The sequence below is a fragment of the Cornus florida genome, unplaced genomic scaffold, assembly GCF_030987335.1.
Source record: "Cornus florida cultivar Cherokee Brave unplaced genomic scaffold, ASM3098733v1 CherokeeBrave_3.0.0_Hap2_Chr03, whole genome shotgun sequence".
Classification (NCBI taxonomy): Eukaryota; Viridiplantae; Streptophyta; class Magnoliopsida; order Cornales; family Cornaceae; genus Cornus; species Cornus florida.
The window spans coordinates 27,675,849-27,701,398 of NW_026775573.1; the positions used below are offsets into that span (position 1 = coordinate 27,675,849).

The 25,550-nt window shown below is 28.7% G+C and overlaps 1 long non-coding RNA gene and 1 pseudogene across 1 annotated transcript; one reads left to right on the forward strand and one right to left on the reverse strand.

Moving 5' to 3' along the window:
• Positions 1-13,379: 13,379 nt before the first annotated feature.
• Positions 13,380-13,490, reverse strand: LOC132301818 (U2 spliceosomal RNA; annotated as a pseudogene).
• A 5,898-nt stretch (positions 13,491-19,388) lies between these two features.
• LOC132300064 (uncharacterized) lies at positions 19,389-25,388 on the forward strand. Its single transcript, XR_009480258.1, has 7 exons — positions 19,389-19,547; positions 19,787-19,884; positions 19,995-20,068; positions 20,162-20,346; positions 21,267-22,255; positions 22,335-22,648; positions 23,962-25,388. It is a non-coding gene; the product is annotated as an uncharacterized LOC132300064 (long non-coding RNA).
• Positions 25,389-25,550: the final 162 nt, after the last annotated feature.

Here is a 25,550-nt window from a genome sequence, read left to right on the forward strand (position 1 = left end):
AAACGATTCACTATGTTTGAAACAAAGTACAATGAATTTTGACTCAGTCTCACACGCTATCGTTTTACCAAAAACCAATTACTAACAATCTCTGGCTTTACGACGTCCCGTCCAAAAGCTCTCGACCCCAGACTTACTATTGATCTTTGTAGAAGGATTGCTGGTAAATCAAACAACATTCCACAAATGCTTTGACCCTTTCAAAGTGTGATCGTTTCATCCTTTTTCTTCAAGATCTAAATTTGATGTAGAAGAAATTGATATGCTTTCTCTGATCATTGTAAATACAATATTCAATAGACTTTGAACACGATCAGGATTTGAGCAACACCCTAAATTCACTCGTGTGTATACAATGTGTGTGCTCTCAAAAATCTCACCAAAAGGTTTTTAATGAAATCAGAATTTTAATGCAAAAAGCCACACAAACCTAATCATCCTCATCAAAAAGACATATGGACAAAAGAAAACTGATAGTCAATATAGACAATCTATGACGTTTCTCAATTTTCCATTTTCCCGAGCATTTTTTTTTATTTTAGGATTTATTTATTTATTATCTCGTTTTGCGTGTCGTATACTGCGAGGTGTGTTATGTGAGTCTTGGGAGTTTTTTGGAGCATTTCTTCGCATTCAAGACTCTTAGAAATGCATTGTCAGCCATTTGCAGGCTATGAGGTCCCGGATGGGACCCGCAACCGGATTTTTCTTGCGCAGGTAGTCTTTTTGGGTCCATATATATTTCATAGTCATTATTTGGTGTATTTTTATGTGGCTATGTGCTTAGATGTGTAATTGTAGCGCGCACTCATACACACACATATATATATATGTATATGCAAAAATAGGGTACAAATAAGATATTTTTTAGGCAAGCGGGACCCACTATGACTAACCACTTATACAAAGACCACAAGGTCATTCTTTTTCTCCAATTTTTCTTCCTTTTTTCAATCGTAGCTTCTTCCTCTCTCTAAAATCATTTTCTCTCTAAAAAATCTAAACTTTAAGCTAAGATTTCATCTATTTCTTGTGGGATTTGATTTTTGCCTGTGACGATCGTGTCATCTTTTTCTTTTTTCGGCATTTTCCTTTTTTATTTCTTTTTAATTGTTTTATTTATTTATTTATTATTTCTTTTCTTGTTACCTTTGGGTTTTGAGGACCCGAGGTAGGATTTGGTGTTCGGAATTGGTTTCCGACATTTCATGCATTTACTTTATTTTATTTTATTGTTAATGCATAGTTTAATTGTATAGCGATGCATGCTAACTTATTTTCATTTATTGGGGGTATAAGTGCATTCTTTCTTCGGGGACATTTTAATTTTGGGGTTATTTGTGCGATTATCTTTTTGAGATATTTTTATTTAGGGACTTTTGTGCAATTATTTTTGTGAGATATTTAAAAGAGGAACCTTTTTGCAATTTTAGGAAAGTTGAGATAAATGTCTCATTTTCATTTGACCATGTGTCATCACTTGGTTGGTGATATGTAGAGGGCTTGGATGATGCCAAGTGTGGGGTTGTTTTTATTTCTTTTTGTGGAGGCTTGTGCTTGTGACAAGTGAAGGGCTTGAATGAGTGTGTGTGTGTGTGAGAGGTAGTGCTAGTAACGGTTTAGTGATTTATATCACCATTATGAGTGGAATTTCTTATATCCTTCATCTTCTTCCTCTCATCTTCTCTCTCCACCCACCATTGTTGCTCACCTTAGAGCTTGATTTAACGCACTTTCCTTTCATCTTTTGGCTTTACCTTTGGAAGACAAAAGCTTCTTTACACCTTGGTCTCAATCGAAGGCTCTTCCTTGGAGTTTTCTCATTTTCACACTTCCCTTTGGATTTCTAGAGAGGCTTTCTCTAGTGAGGTAGGGGTATAGTATGTTTGTAACCTTAGGATTTCTTTGTGTTTTGGAGTTTGCCATATATTGTATACATGTTATCTGAGTTATAGAGAGTTTATTATGAATTGTTTCATGACTTAGGGTCTTGTATTATATTCAAAGCATGTGTGTGTGTGTGTATATATATATATATGTCACTTTGTGAACTTGTTAGTGAATTGGTAGAAGATTGTATTATTACTAGATTTCTTGAAATATAATTATTACTCTTTTATTTTCTTCACACCATATTAAATTGCTAAAGGCTTGCATATGCTTGTATAATTGAGTAGTTATCTGATTATGACTTGAGGTACTAGCATGATTTAAGCTTTTATGTTGATGTTTCAATGTTAGTTTATATACATTAATGACTTGTCATTTTCATGCCATGTCTAGCCTTGTGGACTTAAGACATGAATTGTGAGATTTCACATCTTATTTGCGCATGGAAGTTAGATTTTGTGCATTATAGATATATATATTTATGTTGTGACACTATTGTTGATTTTGGAAATACTTGGGGCATTGTTACTGTGACATGGCTAAAGTTTGACTTTAGTGCGGGAAGTACGAGTTCTCTCTAATATAGTAGCCACTTGGGTAGTTCCCGATAGGTTAGTAAGCCGAAATAGCTGATTTTGTCTTGATTTCATAACCGGATTTGTTGTCCAAGATATTCCTATATTGTGATTTCGTAATTCAATTCCAAGTTAACAATCATGTATAAATTGTAGCTTGTGGTTTTGGTGTTGGATATTCTAATTTGGTTAAGTACCTTCTCTTGTTATGGATTATGTTTACAATGCTTCAATGTTAGTTTTAGAATGATTTCTTAGCTTCACCTTAAAACTAGACGTTAGGAGGCATGTTCCACATGTGATAATCTATGTTATGCTTACAATGCCATTGAAACCTTATGTTATCCGGATAATGCATTTTCCTACGGAGTAATTCAATTTACTTACACTCGTTGATTATACATTTTTCAAGTAAAGAGGTGTTATTCTTGGATGGCCATTATCCTTAGCTTGTTATAAATTTTGTGTTATAGACACATCTATTTTAATTTGTATGCATGCAAAGTGTTTAGCATGCCTTTTTAGTGGATATTTGTAACTATGGATGTATGGAACATATTTTGGCCTATGTTATGTAATGAGGCCTTAGAGCCATTGTTATTTCAATCTTATATGTATTGAACACTTGTGTATGTGTTCACACACTTCCACACTTTTAAAGTTTATGTTAGACCATCTCATCTTTGGGATTTGAGACTTGTAAGAAGCCATTGCATTTTCTGGTTTTCAGTAGAGTTTTCTGTTATTTTTTCGTGCTATTTCAGGTGACCGAATTCCCATTTCGGACAATCGGTTGCTTTTGGTCCAATTTTAATTCATTTTTCAATAGCCATTTTACTGTTGGGGTCACAACCGACTGATCGGTTCCCTATTTCGGACGACCAAAGTGCCTAGCTCACTTCTACAGCTCTTCCTTTCCCTTCTTCGGACGACCGAAGTATTGGGCTTCATTTCTCCTTTCATTTCGGACAACCGAAATAACTGATGCTTGGCCTGTTTTGTTTGGTCACTTGCCTATGCATTCTAGAACCCTCGTATCACTTTCTAGTTTACACTTTTGACCTTGTATAAGTCATTTTATGGCATTTATGACCTAATCTGACCTAGTTCATGTCTCTTTTGGTGTCATTGGTGCCGAAAAGTACTATTTGACCTTTATAACTTTCGCTCCCGCATTTGTGATCTATTATTGGGTCGATTTTCACATTACTATAATTAATGCACCGGATTCCACGAATTTGGGGCGTCACATTGCCATTGAAGGGAAAGTTGTAGAGCTCGACGAGAGCTACAAGGTGATAGGAGCAGATTTTCGTTTGGATGATGTTGGAATTTTTGAAATTTGGAAGCTTTTGGGGTTTTAGCTTAATTTCCTACGGTAGGGGTTTCTAAACCTCAATTCCTTGAGTTTATATGAATTATTTCCCCATATTTGTTTCATAGCATGCAAAAGTTATGATTTTAAAACATGACATTTATATGTTTATGTAATGAAATGTGTTGAATATCATGTCTATGTGAGTTGTTGTGAAGATAAGTGTTTAATGTATGTTGTACTATGACTTTCTTGTGTAAAATGCTATATTTGATAAGTGATAACATGATCATTGTAGTGTTGAATACTTTTATAACCTTGTTATATGATTGAGGTTCAAAAGCATGGATTTTTATAGCATTGAAATGCATGTAGCATTCGTGCAATGGCATGGGGCAAGGAAAAAAAAATAAAAAATAAAAAAGAAAGGAATTTGATTTAGAAATAAAGGAAATTGTTTTTGGTAAAGGTTTTGAAAATGGGGAGTAACATCCCATTGGATGGGCGTGCATAGCATTGCACTTATTATGCATGGATTGTACGTGAAAGTGTATGTTGATATATTTTTTCCAAAATAAGTATGACCTCTTTTCTATGATCCATTATTTGTTTGGATTCACTAGATCATTAAAGAGTATATTTTAGGCACTTTCTACCGAGCCGCTGTGCTCACCCATTTTTTATCATTTTCAGGGACCAGAAAGGAGGTAGTGGAAGACCCACAACTTTATCTATTTTAGCATCGTGGACTAGGTCATTTAGCTTATTTTGAAATTGTAATCTTGATGTAAATAATGAAATTATAAAGGTCCATGTATTTGTTTTTTGATTTCATGTAAGGCCTTAAGGCCATATTGTTATGTAATTGGACTCGTTTTGAATTCCGTTAATGTGTTAGTTTGATTATGCTTTAATCCAATGTGTGAAAGTTTAATTACGTCGCAAGCTGTCAAATGAAGGGTTTCGGGACCTATTTTTGTCATGCACAAAGTCACAAGTGAGCCATAAAGGTTCCTAGAGACTCAAACCACCATAAACATGCCAAAAAGGCCATGAAAGTGAGAACCGCTCAATGCCTGGCAATATCACGTCGACTGGTATCTTGTCAGTAGCTGCGTAAGGGGTTGAGGGCTAAACCAGTCGACGTGAAAATGGGTAAATTTTTGGATAAATGGGTAAACGCCCAATTGTTACAGATGTGTTTCACGATTTAGTTTGGTTTGGTTCAGTTCCTTTCATTAAATGGTTCGATTTGGCTCTAGATTTTCTGAAATCATTAGGAATGATTTGGTTTTAAAAAATCCTGAAACCGATCCAAACTGAATTGTGTGCAACCCTAAGAAATAGTTATGTTTCCTATCATAATAGGAAAAGAAGAATTACCATTATAATAGGAAAGAATTCATCCGAAACATTAAATATTTAAAAAATTGTTTTAAAATATTGCATATTCTTCACGAGCTATGTTATATAGCCGTTAGTTCATTTAAAAAATTGCGTATTCTTCACGGACAACTAGGTTTTCTCCTTACCACCGCCTCTTTTATAAAAGAGTTCTAAACCCTAATCCCTTTTAAAAATTCAATTGCATATTGCATGTAATATACTCTTTCATAAAAAGAGAGGCTAATATGAAACTAACTCCAACAATACACACACACACACCCACACACACACACACACCCATATACACACTCACATATATATATATACTAGGAAAAGGCATGTGTTGTAACTTATCGATACATCAAACCGCTTATTTTTAAATTGTTTATAGTTTTCCTTGTATGATATTGTCAAATATTAATAAATATTTTTTTATATTAATAAATAAATACTAAATTATTTTAAAATTGGTGGTAGAATTTGGGTTTTGTAAAATAATAAATTCTTTTAAGTTTTTATATTAATACTGAAATATTTATATTTTATTTTTTTATTTTAATACTGAAATTGGTGGTAGAGTTTGAGTTTTGCAAAGTAATAAATTCTTTTAGGTAATTTGAATTTTATTAGGTAATATTTAAAAAATTATATATATATATATATATAGATTTGAATTTTATTAGGTAATTTGAAATTTTGAATAATTTTAAATTTACAATAGAAATTCAATTATAATAATTTTTAATTAAATTTTAAAATGGAAATTGAAATATACTAATTATGCATTAGATTGAAATTGATATAAAAATTTATTATATAGAGTTTGTGGTTTTTTTTAGAAGAACCTAGGTTATATTTTATTTTCTTTAAATATATCCTTATCTGATGTGATAGACTTTTATATAAAATAAAATAGGTAATTTGTGGTAGAATTATTTTAGTTTCTTTAAATATATCCTTATTTAATTAGATTTCATTATATTAAAAAACTCATAATAAATAGATAAATACAAGTTATATGTGATAGAGTTTTAAAGAAAATAAAATAGGTAATTTGTGATCGAGTTTTATAGAATTTATTTTATCTTTAAATTTATTCATAATAAATAGATAAATACAGGTTATATTTGATAGAGTTTTATAGAAAATAAAATAGCTAATTTGTGATAGAGTTTTATCATACCTTTCTTGGCCTTTTGGTTTTAAAGCTTTTTTTTAAAAAACTAATAATAAATAGATAATTTGTGTTAGAGTTTTATAGAAATTCTTTTGAAATATTTTTTTATATTAATTAATAAATATTTTTTATATTAATAAATAAATACTGAAATAAGTCTGATCTAATATATATATACATCGGCCTTTTGGTTTTAAAGCTTTTTTTAAAAAAACTAATAATAAATAGATAATTTGTGTTAGAATTTTATAGAAATTCTTTTGAAACTCTTTTTATATTAATTAATAAATATTTTTTTATATTAATAAATAAATACTGAAATAAGTCTGATCCAATATATATAGGTTATATGTGATAGAGTTTTATAGAAAATAAAATAGGTAATTTGTCGTAGTGTTTTATAGATATTAATTTTAAATATTTCCTTATTTAATTAGGTTTCTATTAATTTCTAACTTATAGGATTTATTTTAATTGTTAAATTATTTTATTATTTTATCTATCTATGATTTGAAACATCGATGTTTGAATTTTAATTAAATAATGACCTATTTAATTTGAGTTGGTAATTTATTTAATAATTTAAAGCATCTTGATTGAATTTAAAATAAGCAATTTTCTATTTAATTTTAATAGGTAAGTTATTTTATTATTTGGTAAATTATTTTATTAAATAATTTCTTATTTAATTTTAATTGGTAATATATTTAATGATTTGAAATTAACATCTTGATTGAATTTCAAATAAACAATTAACTATTTAATTTTAAATAGTAATTTATTTTATTATTTGGTAAATTATTTTATTTTAATTCGTAACTTGTTTTAATAATGATTTGAAAAATCTATCAATTACACAATTACCTATTTAATTTTAATTGGTAATTTATTTAATGATTTGAATCATGTTAATTTAATTTCAATTAAACAATTACCTATTTAATTTTAATTGATAATTTATTTTATTATTTAGTAAACTATTTTATTAAATAATTACCTATTTTATTTTAATTCATAACCTGTTTTCATTGTTTTAATAATGATTTGAAATATCTTGATTGAATTTCAATTAAACAATTACCTATTTAATTTAATTGGTAACTTATTTTATTATTTGGTAATTTTTTTTTATTTTATCTATAAAAAATTTGGAACATCTTGATTGAATTTCAATTAAACAATTTGGTAATTTATTTAATGATTTGAAATTAACAATTATTCAATTAAACAATTACCTATTTAATTTTAATTGGTATTTTATTTAATGATTTTTAGAGTTTTTTTATTTATAAAAACTCTTTTTATATCAATTAATAAATTTTTTTATATTAATAAATATTTCATAAACTCTTTTTATAAATGTACACACAAATTTATAAGTATGTACGACGACAATACTTATTGTTGATATGGAGAAGAACCTGTACAAGTTATTAAAAAGGATAACAATTCGATCTCTATTATGAAGTTTGTATATTCAACAGCCATGCAAAAAATACATAACAAACTATAAGACACAAAAAGTATACATATATGGTCCTTTCTTTTTATAATGAAAATACTTATTGTTGACATGGCTCAATATTTTAAGCAAACATGAAGTTTGTATATTCAAAAGCTATGCAAAAAATACATAACAAACCATAAAACACAAAAATGTATATATATACATATATATATATGGTCCTATGTCCATATAATTATACAATTATAAACTCCTTTGTTGGTTGGATCCAAGGGTTGTTGGAGCTTGATCTTGAATCATGCTATTGATTCTCAATTTCTTACCCCTTTCCTCCTTCTTCCATACCTCTATTTATAAGTTTTTGGATTAATAGGATGACGACTTGTGTCCTCTCCTAATAAGGACATAATTATATTGTGATAATTATCAATATTTTTTTATATTTTGTGTTAGAGCTTTATAGAAACTCTTCTAATAATAGTATAGATTTATTAGGTAATTTGTAATTTGAAACTTTTTTTATAAAAAGTATTTTTGTAATTTAAATTTTATTAGGTAATTTGTAATTTGAATTTTATTAAGTAATTTGAAAGTGGTGATTGATTTAGTAGGTAATTTTTAGAGTTTTATATAAACTCTTTTTATATTTTTATATTACATAATAAATATTTTTTTATAGATAAAAGGCAATTTAAATTTTATTAGGTAATTTTTAGAGTTTTATAGAATTTTTTTTTATTTTATAAAAACTCTTTTTATATCAATTAATAAATATTTTTTATATTAATAAATAAATACTAAAACACTGAAACTCTGTTCACATTTAATAATAGTATATATATATATATATATATATATATATATATATATATATATATATATATACTAGTAAAAATCACGTGCGATGCACGTAATGAATGTTTTGTAACTTATCGAATTTTTCTTTTCATATATATTTTTAATTATTTTATAAAAATTATTTTATTTTATTTATATATATCCTTATTTAATTAGATTTTCTTTTATTAAAAAACTTATAATAAATAGATAAATACATAGGTTATATGTGATAGAGTTCTATTTTAAAATTAATTAATAAATTTTTTTATGTTAAAAAATAAATGCTTAAATCTTTACACTTTTATACTTTATTTATATGTATTATTATATTATTATATATATTTTTTAAATATATCATTGTCTAATGTGATAAAGTTTTATAAAAAATAAAATAGATAATTTGTGGTAGAGTTTTATAAAATAATTTTTCATTTATGGTAGAGTTTATAGAAATTATTTTATTTTCTTTAAATATATCCATATATAGCTTGTTTATCTTTTCTTTTATTAAAAAACTCATACTAAAAGGTTATTTGAGGTAGAGTTTTAGAATTTTTTTTTAATTTTTTATATCAATTATTAAATATTTTTTATATTAATAATTCTTGTCTCTCAAAACTCTCACTTTCTTTCCAAGATTCAATCTTTGTACATTAAAAAGGTCTAGTGACATAACAGCTACCTTGATTGAGGTAATTACATTCAAAGATTCAATATTTACTCATTAAAACACTCTTTGGGACGCTCATTTTCTTTCAAAGATTCAATCTTTATACATTACAAAGGTCTAGTGGTAGAATAGGTACCTTGATTGAGGTAATTTCATTCAAAGATTCAATCTTTACTCATAAATGCATAAATAGGTAATTTGTATTAGAGTTTTATATAAACTCTTTTAAAAAAATATTTTATTTTCTTTAAATATATCATTGTCTACTTTGATTTCCTTCATTAAAAAACTCATAATAAAACGATAAAAACAGATTATATGTAATAGAGTTTTAAAGAAAATAAAATAGATAATTTGTGGTAGAGTTTTACAAAAATTATTTTATTTTCTGCAAATCTATTTATAATAAATAAATAAATAGGTAATTTGTGTTACAGTTTAATAGAAATTCTTTAAAAAACTATTTTTATATCAATTAATAAATATTTTTTATATTAATAATTCTTGTCTAATTAGATTTCATTTTATTAAAAAAACTCATAAGAAATAGATAAGTAGGTAATTTGTGTTAGAGTTTTATAGAAACTCTTTTCAAACCTCTTTTTATATCAATTAATAAATAATTTTTTATCTTAATAATGCTTGTCTAATTAGATTTCACTTTATTAAAAAAACTCATAATAAATAGATAAATAGGTAATTTGTGTTAAAGTTTCACTCTTTAAATATATTTTTGTCTAATGTGATAGAGTTTTATTGAAAATAAAATATGTAATTTGTGATAAAGTTTTATAGAAATTATTTTATTTTTATTTAAATATTTCGTTCTCTAATTATATTTAATTTTATTAAGAAAAATAAAAATAATATATGTAATTTGTGATAGAGTTTAATAAAAATTATTTTATTTTCTTTAAATATATCCTTATCGAATTAGATTTAATTTTATTAAGAAACTCATAATAAAAGATAAATTGCGGTAGAGTTTTAGAAAAAAATTATTTTCTTTTATATATCAATTAATAAATATTTTTATATTAATAATTCTTGTCCAATTAGATTTTATTTTATTTAAAAACTCATAATAATAAATACATAAATAGGTTAATTTGAATTTTATTAGGTAGATTTAGAGTTTTATAATTTTTTTTTTTTTAAGAAAAAAAAAAACACTTTTCATATCAATTAATAAATATTTTTTTATATAAATAAATAATTTCTGAAGTACTGAAACTCTTTGCACATTTAATAATAAAACTCTTTTTTGGCATAGCTTCTGTATTTTATAGATAAAAACTATTTTTATATCAATTAATAAATATTTTTTTATATAAATAAATAAATACTGAGACTTTTTGGTAGAGCTTTGTAATTCTGGGTCTATGCCCCCTCTGAATTTCTAGACTTCTCAATTTTTTTTTAGAAAAACTATTTTATTTGTTATAGCAATTAAAAAATATTTTTTACATTATTAATTCTAGTCTAAATAGATTTTCTTTTTTAAAAAAACTTATAATAAATAAATAAATAGGTAATTTGTTTTAGAGTTCAATAGAAACTCTTTTAAAAACACTTTTTATATCAATTAATAAATATTTTTTATTTTAATAATTCTTAATGAATATTTTTTATATTAATAATTCTTGTCTAATTAGATTTCCTTTTATTAAAAAACTCATAATAAATAGATAAATATGTAATTTGTGTTAGAGTTTATAGAAACTCTTTTAAAACCACTTTTTAGATCAATTAATAAATAATTTTTTATATTAATAATACTTGTCAAATTAGATTTCCTTTTATTAAAAAACTCTTAATAAATATATAAATAGGTAATCTGTGATAGAACTTTATAGAAACTCTTTAAATATTATATCTTTGTCTAGTGTGATAGAGTTTTATTGAAAATAAAATATGTAATTTGTGATAGAGTTTTATATAAATTATTTTATTTTTTTAAATATATCCTTGTCAAATTAGATTTAAGTTTATTAAGAAACTTATAATAAAAGTTAATTTGTGATAGAGTTTTAGAAAAATTATTTTATAATATATCAATTAATTAATATTTTTGATATTAATAATTTTTGTATAATTAGATTTTCTTTTTTTAAAAAATTCATAATAATAAATAGATAATTAGGTTAATTTAAATTTTATTAGATGGATTTTAGAGTTTGACATACTTTTTTTTTTAATTTCTAAAAAAACTCTTTGCATATCAATTAATAAATATATTTTTTTTAATATATAAATAGATATTTAAATACTAAAACTCTTTGCACATTGAATAATAGTATAGATAAAAAAAAATTTTATTTCAATTAATAAATATATTTTTATATAAATAAATAAATACTAAAACACCTTGGCAGAGCTTTTGTAATTTACTATGAAAATTAGATTTTCTTTTATTAAAAAATACATAATAATAAATAGTTTAATTAGAATTTTATTAGGTAGATTTTAGAGTTTTATAGAGTTATATATATATATATTAAAACTATTTTCATATCAATTAATAAATATTTTTTTATATAAATACATAAATACTGAAATACTGAAACTCTTTGCACATTTAATGAATATTTTTAAAATAAATAAATAAATACTTAAACTTTAGATTTACTTTTATTAAAAAAATTTATAATAAATAAATAGATAAATAGGTTAATTTTAATTTTATTAGGTAGATTTTAGAGTTTTTTTTCTTCTTTTGTTTATTATTATTATTATTATTATTTTATAAAAACTCTTTTCTTATCAATTAATAAATATTTTTTATATAAATAAATAAATATTGAGATACTAAAACTTTTTGCATATTTAATATTTTATTTTCTTTGAATATATCCTTATCTAATTTGTTTTAATTTTATTAAGAAACTCATAATAAAAGTTCATTTGTGGCATTTTAGAAAAATTATTTTATTTTATATATCAATTAATAAATATTTTTTATTTTAATAATTTTTGTCTAATTAGATTTTTTTTAATTAAAAATTCATAATAATAAAAAGATAAATAGGTTAATTTAAATTTTATAGATAGATTTTGGAATTTGATAGAGGATTTTTTTTTTATTTTTTAGATAAACACTTTTCATATCAATTAATAAATATATTTTAATATAAATAGATACTTAAGTACTGAAACTTTTTGCACATTTAATAGTAGTATTGATAAAAACTCTTTTTATATCAATTAATAAATATTTTTTATATAAATAAATAAATACTGAAACAAATATTTTCTTTTATTCTGAAAATTAGATTTTCTTTTATTAAAAAATTCTAATATATAATACGTGTTAGAGTGTTATAGAAAAAAAATTTAAAACTCTTTTTATATGAATAAATAAATATTTTTATATTTTAATAATTCTTGTCTAATTAGATTAGCTTTTATTAAAAAAAATCATAATAAAAGGTAATTTGTGGTAGAGTTTTGGAAAAATTATTTTATTTTTTATATCAATTCAAAAATATTTTTTATATTAATAATTCTTAGAATTTCTTTTATTAAAAAACTCATAATAAATAAATAAATAGATAATTTGTGTTAGAGTTTAATATAAACTCTTTTAAAAACTCTTTTTATATCAATTAATAAATATTTTTTATTTTAATAATTCTTGTCTAATTAGGTTAATAAAAAAAACATAATAAATAGGTAAATAGATAATTTGTGTTAGAATTTTATAGAAACTCTTTAAATATATCTTTGTTGATAAAGTTTTACTGAAAATAAAATAGGTAATTTGTAATAGAGTTTTATAGAAATTATTTTATTTCCTTTAAATATATCCTTGTCTAATTAGATTTAATTTTATTAAGAAACTCATAATAAAAGCTAATTTGTGGTAAAGTTTTATGAAAATTATTTTATTTTATATATCAATTAATAAATATTTTTTATATTAATAATGTTTGTCTAATTAGATTTTTTTTATTAAAAAATTCATAATAATAAATAGATAAATAGATTAATTTAAATTTTATTATGTAGATTTTATATCAATTAATAAATAAATACTGAAACTCTTTGCACAAAGGCCGAAAAAATAGTACTATACTTGATCTTAGCCAAAAGACCAAGAAAAGTTAGCCAAAAGGCCGACAAAAAAAAATTTAGTACTACACTTGATCTTAGCCAAAAGGCCGAGAAGGTGTGATTATTATTTCTTTAGCTCTATAGTTTTATAAGAGACTTTCATGTAATCCTTTTTACTTAAAACCAATGTGAGACTTTGTAATTTGAATTAAACTCTTTTTATATTTTGTTAATTTTAATTTTATTAGGTAATTTAAATATTGAAATACTATTCTATATATTGTGGGATATAACAATTAATGAGAGCTCTTTATTGTGAATTAAACTCTTTTCATATTTTTTTAATTTGAATTAATTTGAATTTTATTATGTAATTTTGAGTTTTATAGAATTTATATCAATTAATAAATAAATACTGAAACAATCTTAGCCAAAAGACCAAGAAAGGTTAGCCAAAAGGCCGACTTAAAAAAAATTAGTATTACACTTGATCTTAGCTAAAAGGCCGAGAAGGTGTAATTATTATTTCTTTAATTCTATAATTTTATAAGAGGCTTTCATGCAATCATTTTTACTTAAAACCAATGTGGGACTTTATAATTTGAATTAAACTTTTTTTATATATTTTGTTAATTTGAATTAATTTTAATTTTATTAGATAATTTTGAGTATTATAGAATTTATATTAATTAATAAATAAATACTGAAATACTGAACTTGATCTTAGCCAAAAGACCAAGAAAGGTTAGCCAAAAGGCCGACCCAAAAAAATTTAGCACCACACTTGATCTTAGCCAAAAGGTTGAGAAGGTGTGATTATTATTTCTTTAGCTCTATACTTTTATAAGAGGTTTTCATGTAATCCTTTTTACTTAAAACCAATGTGGGACTTTGTAATTTGAATTAAACTCTTTTTATATTTTGTTAAGTTGAATTAATTTAAATTTTATTAAATAATATTGAGTTTTATAGAATTTATATCAATTAATAAATAAATACTAAAATACTGAAACACTTTACACATTTAATAATAGTATAGATATATAAAATAGTAACCACCACAAGAACAATAGTTATAGATTCAATGTAGAATTATGTTAAACTTCCATGTATAATTATGGATTCGATGCTCATAACGAGGACATGCTTGTAGCCAATTGACCAAAGTCCCAAGGAAGCAAAAGAAAAAGAAATATATAATAATAATGACAATGACAAAGAGGAATTACATAATCAGTTAGAGAGCCCATGAGCTGCTAATAAACTGAGGTTGAACTGTCGTGGTTAGGACAAATTTGATTTTCAACTCCTTTAAATTTATAGCTAATTAATTTGAAACATAACTCTAACATCAATCACTAGGATAATGTGCCGAGGAGGATGATGAGGTTTCACATGCACTTGAATGAAATACCAAACTCAATGCTTATGCACATGACTCATGAGCTTACAACAATCCAAAAGGTGGTTAGGCTTGTGAACCTCCTCTTACAAGTTTTTAGTACAACCTAACGGAAAGAATTTTGGTCCAACGTAAACAAGTTAGTTATTGGAACAATATACCTACTATAAAAAAAAGTTCATATTCCCTGTATTGTAAAAATTTATGCAAATTCTCCCTGGTCTATAATTTTGACCAAAATTTTTCTAAAATTCTAAAATACCCTTAAGGTTATTTTAGGTATTTTTTTTCTAAGAGTAAAAATAAAAACTAAAAATATAAATAAATAAAATCTGGGGTTTTTATAAAAATGCCTTATTTTTATTTATTTATTTTTTAAAATTTTTGTCATTAATTTTTATTATTATATTTATTTCTTTCTTTTTAAGAGAATTTTAGGTATTTCAGTCTTCAAATTAAAGAATTATTCTTATTTGCTCAAATTGACAAAATGTAGAGGGTGTTTTGAATACCGGAAGAATAATTGCACATTTTGTATATAGTAGGGGTAATTTGCACTTTACCTAATAATATAACACATAAGCCCATGTAAAAACATTACTATTGTCAAAATTAAGACTCCAACTAGAAATAACACATATTCACTTTAAAGATCCAAGTTAAAAGCCCATTAAAAAGAAAAAAATCCTAATCTAATTTCAAATCTACTGACCACATTTTGCTCCGCCCTTTTCAATGTATTGGGCGTATTTTGTAAAGGATGATCCCCTAGTAGCCCCGTTCTTGCCCTTGTCATCAGAAATAGTAGTGTTTTCTTTGTCATAATATGAAAAGAAGAATTATCATTTTTCTTGTCAAATTGTTCGGTTTGGTTTTAAATTTTTTGAAATTATTAAAATTAATTTGACTAAATTTTTTTTTCAAATCTGTCCAAATCGAACAGTGGATCTTTAAAAAATAATACTATTTTCCTTGTCATAATAGAAAAAGAAGGGCGGCCATATTTGTCATAATAGAAAAGAATTCTTCCTAAATATTAAATATTTTAAAAATTGTTTAAAAGAATTGCGTATTCTTCACGAGCTATCCGGTTATTATATAGCCGTTAGTTTGTTTAAAAGAATTGCTTATTACTCAGGAGCAGCTAGGTTTTATCCCCACAACCACCGCCCCTTTTATAAAAGAGTTCGGAACCCTAATCTCTCTCCAGAACTCACCGATTTCTCTGGCTAGTAAAAAGTTTTGTGCAATTTGTTTTTGAGTGTGTGTTGATTATTGAAGACTCAATTGCGTATTCTTGACGAGTGTTTTCTCCCTACCACCGCCCCTTTTATAAAAGAGTTCTAAACCCTAATCCCATTCCAGAACTCACCGATTTCTCTTGCTAGTAATAAGTTTTGTTGATTATTGAAGATTCAATTGCGTAATTGCGTATTCTTCACGATTGTTTTCTCCCTACCACCGCCCCTTTTATAAAAGAGTTCTGAACCCTAATTCCTTTCCAGAACTCACCAATCCCTTTCCAGAACGATCGATTCTCTTGCTAGTAGTAAATTTTGTGCAATTTGTGTGTGTATTGATTGAAGATGGTATATCGAAGGAGTCAAGAATGGTACACACAGCGCGGTCTCTGTGATGGATTGCTATTGCCATTCGCACCATCTGATATGATTTCCTTGAATGTAACTGTACATAATTATACATACAACAGTGGTATGGTGGAAGTCAATCGCTCTACCAACACCTATTGGTACCCTGTGCCGGCTTCTTTGCTAGAATTTGACGACTTGTCACGCAGATTCTTCAATCACTACGTGTTCCGCAAGGGAGTCACCGTGGATGACCGGATGTGCGATGACATCCTCGCTTTCTCGCGCCGCATGCACCGGGAAAGAAGTCATATTCCCGAGACCGCCACACCCATAGCTATACTTAACGTAGTAATCAAGACATGGCCGTCCTTCCGTGGAAGCTCTGATGATGATCCTATGGAGATAGACGAGGTTGAATCCAATATTCATGATGATTTGCCACTGATTCAGTTTCTACGAGCGGCCCTGGATCGGGCTACCAATGGGTCAATGGATCGGGCTATACAGGACGACTATGTCGCGTTGAAGCTGGTACCCGCAACTCAATCATCCATCGACGCCTTGGAGAAGACCACATTCTATCGCTCTTGCACCATTTGTCTGGAAGAGTTCTCGGATGAACAGTCCATCACTCGCATGCCCTGCTCTCACGTCTTTCATGGAGATTGCATTACAAAGTGGCTTAACACATCCCACTCTTGTCCACTTTGCCGTTTCAAGATGCCAACAACTTCTTCATGTACCTAGGTTGTATTTTTCTATGTTCATGCTTTGTTATATCAATCGATTTGTATGCAATGAATTTGTTTTGGTATATAATGATGATGATGGTGGTGGTCTGTTTAGGCACTTTTGGTATTTCTTATGTTGTTTTTTTGTGATAATGGTAAAATTGTTTGTTCAAATGTCAGAACTGATTTTAAGAACAATGAACAATTTACATTGTTTGTTAACCTTAACTTTTTTACAAAAAAAAAAAAAAAAAATCAAACGCAATAATTCCTTGAGAACCTACCTGTATAATTTGTCAAACACAAAACTGTAATATACTCTTTCATCAAAAAAGAGGCTAATATGAAACCAACTACAACAATATACACACATGTATATATAATAGTAACCACCACCACAACAACAGTTACAGATAAAATGTAGAATTATGTTAAACTTTCATGTATAATTATGGATTCAATACTCATAATCAGTACATGCTTATAGCCAATTGACCAGAGTCCCCAAGGAAGCAAAAGAAAAAAATAAAAAAATAATAATAATATTAATAATAACATTGACAAAAATGACAACAACAATGACAAAGAAGAATTACATAATCAGCTAGAGAGCCCATGAGCTGCTAATAAACTGAGCTTGAACTGTCGTGGTTAGGACAAACTTGATTTTCAACACCTTTAATTTAACTGAACAGAGCTCAACAAGCTAATCCTTGACACAACATGGTTCATTTGCATCCAAAGCTAAAACATTAAAGGGAATCCCTCAGATTTGGGTTTGCAAACTGAGGTCCAGGAGCCTTGCGCCAGTTCACTACAACAAAATATACCTATAATGACAAAAGTTTAGCAGCATTTATTAAATGCTGCCATTTAACAATTTCTAATAAGTGAGCACGTGATTGCCGTGCACATTCTTTCTTTATTTTTTATTTTTTCATTTCGCTCCTCACTATTTTTTTTGGGCAAGTGAAACGAAATTCGCTCGGTCTCTTCTCACCTCACTCCCTCAGTACCAAAATCAAACTGAAATCCTAGGAATGAGATTCTCTCACGAGCAGAGTTTCTTCTCTCCGTTACGAAGATTTTCAATTAAATCTTCATTTACATTTAGGGGAGAAATCAAAACTGAGCCCTAGGAGTGACATTCTCTCACACAATCTGAGCAGGAAAAACTCTCCTCAACAGCTTCATTTACATTTCACAGAGAAATCGAAACCAAACCAAGCTGAGTTCGTTAATCAGTCTGTTCTATTTGATTTTGGAGCTAAATCGATGTCCAATTCGTCCAAAATTGCCAACGATCAGCATTATATTCATGTTCGTCCACTCACAGGTAAATTCTATCAGATTCGCTTCATTTTTGTCAGAATTCATCTTTAATTGGAGATTGATGTTATTATTGTATGAAACCCTAGCTTTCTAAGAGTCTGAAAATGGTTTTAGAACTTGTTTACATTTGCAAAATTATGATGAATTCGATCTTGTTTATTGCTGAGACTTTTTGTGCTTGTGTTAAATGTCAGTTGTCTACTTTCTTACTAGTTTTTTCTCTAGCATTATTTATTTTCATTAAATCATTGAATGAACCTCTGAAAAATGTGTATTTTTCTGTACTGTGCCAGGATTAATTCCACATCAGCTTGAATTATTAGGCTACATTGGTGATAATGATACCTTTATCAAGTTCTAAATCAAATTTAATGTTTGGGTCAAATCGTTAGCCATCAAGGCAACTTTTGATACATAATTTGTCATAAATGTGATTTAATCATTTTCTTTTTTTATTTCATTTTCCATGTTATTTCTGATTTGCTTTTTTATTCTAAAATTCAAATTAACAATTCATAATTTGTTTGGTTTTGACATATAATGTGATTTTTGTTTCCATGATGGGTTTGATTGTGGTGTAAAATCATGCACCTTTTTGTTTCCATGTTGTGTAAGATATTAATATTGTTAATGTTATTGGTTTGATAAAATGAAAACAGATCAATTGCTGCTTGTTTTCCAAAATTGTTCCTTTAATTACTAGCCAATGAGCCCTGGCTCTGTTGGTGCAACAATGTCTTGTGGGGATTTACGTTCTCTGAGCTTGTCAATGAGCCCTGGCTCTCAGTCAAGTTGTGTCACAACTTCAAGGCAGGTCTCACCTCCTGGAGCTGAATGTATGGCCATGGAAACAAAGAAAAGAGGGTCTTCAAAAGTGGCTCAAAAGCAACTTATTCATAGGAAGTCCATTGACACGTTTGGGCAAAGAACATCACAGTGTAGAGGTGTTAAAAGGTTAGTTCATGCCTAATTCTATAACCCCCTTTTTATATTTATTTTTTTATTTTACTTCCTTGGTCTCATAGATGGTGTATGTTTATACCTCCCTCAGACATAGATGGACTGGTAGATATGAAGCTCATATATGGGACTATAGTTGCAAGAAGAAAGGAAGCCAAGGTTAGTCAATAAAAATAGATTTTTACACTATCTTATTTGGAAGTATTGCTTTTGGAGTGGCTTGTTTTATTTGACTGTTGCTTGCTAATTCTTAATTGTTATGCTCATACTTGTTCAGGACTCTATTCCTATCAAATGACGTAATTTCTTCAGTTTCAATAACCAACATTTATGAATTATGTATGAATGACCATGTTCATGTGTTCACTTAATTAATCACTCTAACATATGGATTTCAGAAAGGTTATGAATCTATGATATGGAATAGAAACCTGCAAGAGCCTATAATCTTGCTGCTCTTAAGTATTGGGGACCTTCAATCCAAATTAACTTCTCGGTATGATTCGATTTGATTCAATCCCACTAGGCCACAGGCCTTCGTGCTCTATTAGTCTGTTGATGCTTCTCAGATCGACTAAAACATAATGTTTATGCTGCTTTGAACAGCTGAAAAATTACCAGCAAGAACTCGAGGAAATGCAGAACACAAGCCGTCAAGAATTTGTTGCTCACTCGAGAAGGTAAAACTGTTGACAAATCCTTCTACAATTGTGACTATGCTTAAAAAATTTATAAGACTAATGTTAACATTTTCCCCTTTTTTCATTTTCTAGGAAAGGTAGTGGTTTTTCTAGGGGGGCTTCGATATACCGAGGAGTGACAAGTTTCTATTAAAAATCATTTTCTATTAGATCATTTATAACCGCTGAATATATATATAGGCATCATCAGCATGGAAGATGGCAAGCTCAGATGGGCCGCGTAGGAGGAAACAAGGACCTTTATCTTGGGACATTCAGTTAGTATCTTACACTCTTCAATAATTTTAAAATGTATTTCATTAATGAGTGCATTTGATAATTTAGTTTGTAAATCCTATATTCATGATAAAATGAACAAGTATTAAGAGTATAAAGTTGTCTAGTTGTCTCTTCTAGGCTCTTGGTGTGCTTTAAGAATTTGGGAAGTTTTTTAAATTTTTTTAAATGTCATTCTCTGCTCTCATGCTTCTTTTTCTTGAGCCACTAGTGTTGCTTTTATTGCGCTAATGATCAGTTGGTGATTTTCTGTAACACTGGACCTTTTTCCAAGGCTGTTTCTTTCAGTTAAAGATGATAAAGGCAAACAAAAGCAATTTGTGGATAAAATGGTTGATTAAAAGAGTAAATATTTTTAAGAACTGCATCTTTTTGGCTAAGATCTAAATATTGTAATTTTTGTGTAAGATCATATGGTGGTGTTTGAGGTGTTGGAGGATGACTCGAAGTTCACATAGAATGTGGTTTTGGAAGGGTTTTGAAGGAGTATTTACGGTGATAGATGTGTATAAGGGGAAGGGATGCTTTAAGGGGACGGAAGGGTGGTTCTTGGTGGGCATTCCATGGGTGCAATCATGTCTTTCTGGTGTGACCGCAGTTACTAAGCTTATGGCAGAAATGAAGTTAGGGTTAAGAAGTAGTAATCGCGGTGAGAAGATGGTGATAGAGAAGTTGAGTGTGGGTGCTTTGACTGTCATGGGTTGGAGATATGCAAGCATGGATGATGTCATTAGATACTTGCAGCATTTTCTTTTTTAATTACTGTATATAACTGTTGGATCTCAGAATTTGTTGCAGCGGGACACCTATTGGCTCATTCTGTTACTTTTGTGTTTTGATTGTTTCCTCCTTCTTTTCTTCTATTTGGGACTTATTTGATGCATAATTGTTGCTTGTACAGGTTGCTCGTAGAGAAGGATGATACTTGGAGGATACATATGGAGTCTCTTCTTCTTCTTTTATTTATTTTTTATTTTTTATTTTTTTTTACGATTTGATGAGACATTAAAAATTCTTTTATATTCCTTGTTATTGAGACGTAGTTACGCTAATAAATGCATTGTAATTCCTTTTTTTTAACTTGACTTTGTTGTGAATTGGGTTTATTTGATTAGTAAATTTGGTTAATGAATGGATTGACCTTGATTATAAGAACTTGAATTTTCCTTAAATTTGCTTCATTTATATATATTGTTAGAACATTTTTAAAAAAGAGTGTCATTTTTCGAAGCATTTATATTTGCTGCCATATATTTTTCATATATGGCAGCAGATACAATTGCTACCATGCCTATAGCGACACAGGTTATGACAGCAAATACAAATGCTGCCTATAAATGCTGCCAAGTAGCTACGGCAGCACCTTTTTTTTTTTTACTTCAAACAGCAAATAAAATTGCTGTTAGAGACCATAATTGTTGTAGTGGTTTTTTTAAGGTCAGGCCCAGTCCAAAGGAATCTTCTCAGCAAGGCATTGATATCCTTAATCACTTTCATTGGTAGAATAAAGATCTGACCAGTACAACTGTGTAGAAATGAGTACTGACTTGATAAGCACCAACCTACCTGCATAGGATAGACTTTTAGATGCCCAGTGATTAACTCTTGAAGTTATCTTATCCAACAAAACATTGCAGTCAGCTGCCTCTAGCCCAGTGGAAATGAGAGGGACTCCGAGCTACTTGATTAGTAATGTTCCAATGTCAACTCCTAGAAATGTGGACATTTTGATCTCATTTGAGTAGTCCATCCTGAGAAGAAGACTGAGCTTTTCAAGGGATTGATATTCAGTCCAGAGAAGTCTGAGAAGAGATCAAGTGCAGACTTAAGGGTGGATACTGAGGCAATGTCTCCATGGCATAGGAGCAATAGATCATCAGCAAATGACAGGTTAGTAATGCCAACATCTTTACATCTCCAGTGGTACTTGAAGGATGTGTTTTGTGTGACATATTTCTTGATGATGCAGGAAAGCACTTCCATTGATAGAACAAAGAGTGAAGGGGATAGCGGGTCGCCTTGTCTTAAGCCTCTGGTTCCATGGAAGTAGCCATGAAATGCACCATTGACTTGTTTGTTGATTTTATTGAATGGTTTTGGATGGTGAGATTATTATTCTTAAATATTTTCTTTACTTTATTTTACCCTCAAATGCTTTTCAGGACAGAAAAGGGCAACGGAAAACCGGAACATTTTGGAAACTCACCAAGAGACTGGTATAGAGGGTGGAGCTGCATGAACACATTGATCACTAAAGGATTGGTTGTTAAGTTGTCCGGCGAAGTATGCTCGTCATTTCTACTCATTATCCCCTTTTATGTCTCTGTGGAATTTAATTTATTCATATTTGCTTGATGGTAATTTTCCCTTTTTGGTTCTATTCTTCATTGTTTGTTTAAGCTTAATACCTGTGTCTTGATGCTTTGGCTTTAAAGTTAATCCAAAAAAGTAGTAAGAAGTAAAAGCATGCGATAAACGGCTATACACTGAATGGAAATGATGATTTGTTTCAGGACATTGACTTGCATTTCACTTCTACCTATATAGAGGATGTACTTATTTTGGAATATGGAATTGCAATTATTGTTGATCAATGTATTCCCAGAAAAATACTGCGTTCAGTTTATAGGTCCTAGTTCTTAGTTTCTTACTTGGATGATGAATTCCACAAATTTTGTAGGTTGTTTTTTTATCCTTGGGGTAAAAATATTATATTGAATTAAAATCATGGAAAACAATTTACTAGACTCATTATTAAAAATAAAACCTTTGAAATATGCATGCTTATAGGGGCAGAGTTATGTTGAGACCCCACCCCACCCCAATCACTACCGTTGAACCATTGATATTGCTTTTGCGTTTACATTGCTCCCACCACTATTGGTGCTCATGGTTATATTATAAACTCCACCACCATTACCTCGATCACTATTATTACCGCAGTTACAGAGGTCACCTTTATCTCCATACTCGAGACTACCGTCTTCAGTGCTGCCTCTTTCACTCTACTTCCATCATTAGCCTTTTATCAGCCTCCACATGACCACCATTGTTGTCTCCAATTCTACCACCTAGCTGCTGTGGCACTGCCAATACTTCAGTAGTTACTTATGCTAGCATTTTCACAACCCCCTCTATTGGTAATCCATGGTTGTTGAATTTAACCCACTACTTCAATCAGCATTGCTGATGCCCCCACCACCACAATCATTCAGTACTGCAACTGCAGCTGCTTTCACCTCCAGTTTCACCACTACTTCAGGCCTTATCTTTGAAATTAATTTGAATAGTTTGAGGCATCTTTAGATTGCGAATTATTTATCTATTTAGGTGGTTGAACATATGATTTTGCACCTTTACCATACTTATTTAGCTACAACTTCTGTCAGAAGCTGAATTTGGTTATGTTTGTGCAATTCGTTTTTTACATTTTGTTGTCCAACGAATCATTGTCATTATATGTTCTGATTTACTACCAGGTTGGCTTGTTATGTACTTTTACCAATCAATAATTTAGTGTTAGTATCTTTTTGATCGAAGGAACTTAGCTCAATTACGCAGATACAATTCTGTGCATGAACTCTGATATTATACAGGTACATGCGGACTCAAGAAGGACAGGAAGCAGCACATGAATGTCTCTTGAGCTCTGGTCTGCTTGCGCAGATTCGGCAAAAAAATGACCCTTCCATCTGGTGGTTTGATTGGGCAGAAAATATCAATTGACGTGCTGCCTGAATCATTTGATAGGGTATACAATGTTTTGGGTTATACGTATCATTTTTTTAGAGGATTTAAATATTAAAGTTACACCCTCTCCAATAGCTTAAGCTTTTAGAGTAGATGGTGGACAACATCATCGATAGTTTTCTGCTTTCCAAGTATTGTGATGTTATGTGCAAGATGAGAATTACTTGCCACTTTTATGTCTTCATTGCTATAGTAATTTCTGAAACTTCTATTTCTTAATTTATTACTTCTAGTGGATGTATATTCTTTTGAATGCTAGTAATTGGTTGCATCATTTTTTATTGTGTGATATCCCCATTTACTATTTCCCAGTTTATTACTTTTCCTTACTTTTTTCTTGTATTATAAACATTTGTTCTGTCTTGGGTGAAGTTGGTTAGAAATTCACGAAAAGCCTTTTTTTAATAGATACACAATCAGGCTCAAACTCAAAATATTAAACAGAGAGGGAAGGCCTAATACCTGTAAGCCAATAGGATTGAAAAAATTGTAGTAGATGTTAATCCTAACCGAAATACTTTTGTTTGGATAGCATTCGCTGGTTGCCGTTGTTATAGCTATTCCTTTTGGTAATGAAACTTTCTGCACCAATAAATTCAAATGGTTATAAAGAAATTTTTAATTTAGTTAAAAGTTTTATACCAATAATTTACCTAGTTGTCGCAACAAGTTCCTTCGGAAGTACTGGAACAGAGTTTTATAAGTAATGCTATGTGTTATATTTGAATTCTAGAAATAGCTCATGGTGCCATAAATTTCTTGAATATTTCTCAAGGCTCTTCCGTTTTTTAGTTCTCTTTGGACGATCTCTTGTATCTTATTCTGACAAAAAAAAACATAAAATGTTTTCTAGGATTTCTTAAGCTGAACCCAATCGGGTGTGAGATGATGCATGGTGGAGATGGATTTGGGTATAGAAATAATGCTGGGGAGACTATCTTTGACTTTGCAAGTGGATCAAATATAAGTTAAGTTGAAGCTGAACCCATTTCATGCGGACCTTTAGAAGTTGAATTGAAGTAGGTGTATTGATGGCAAGGGAGTATCAGATGCATTACTACATGCTTGGTTACAATCACTTCTGAAATTGACTCAGGATTATCTAGTTAATGTGACACTCACTCTTCCACTACATATAATGTGTGCGTAGATGTTTCATGTAATCTGTTGTAGCTGTTACTTCCAATCAGTCACTCTCTCTCCCCACATGAGATAAATTATTTTCTCTATTTTGTTATACCAAAGGATCATTATGTAGTGTGATCCTTGTTAATTTGGGGGGGGGGGGGGAGGAGATGCTGTTAGGGACATATTGGATTGACATTGATTTCACAAAGTGGCTACTCTCAGGATTAAACCCGTGTTCTGACACTTGCTGATTAGGATTAGTGCTCAGATACTGCCTTTCATTTTTCTTTTGTTGTTTTAAGTGAAA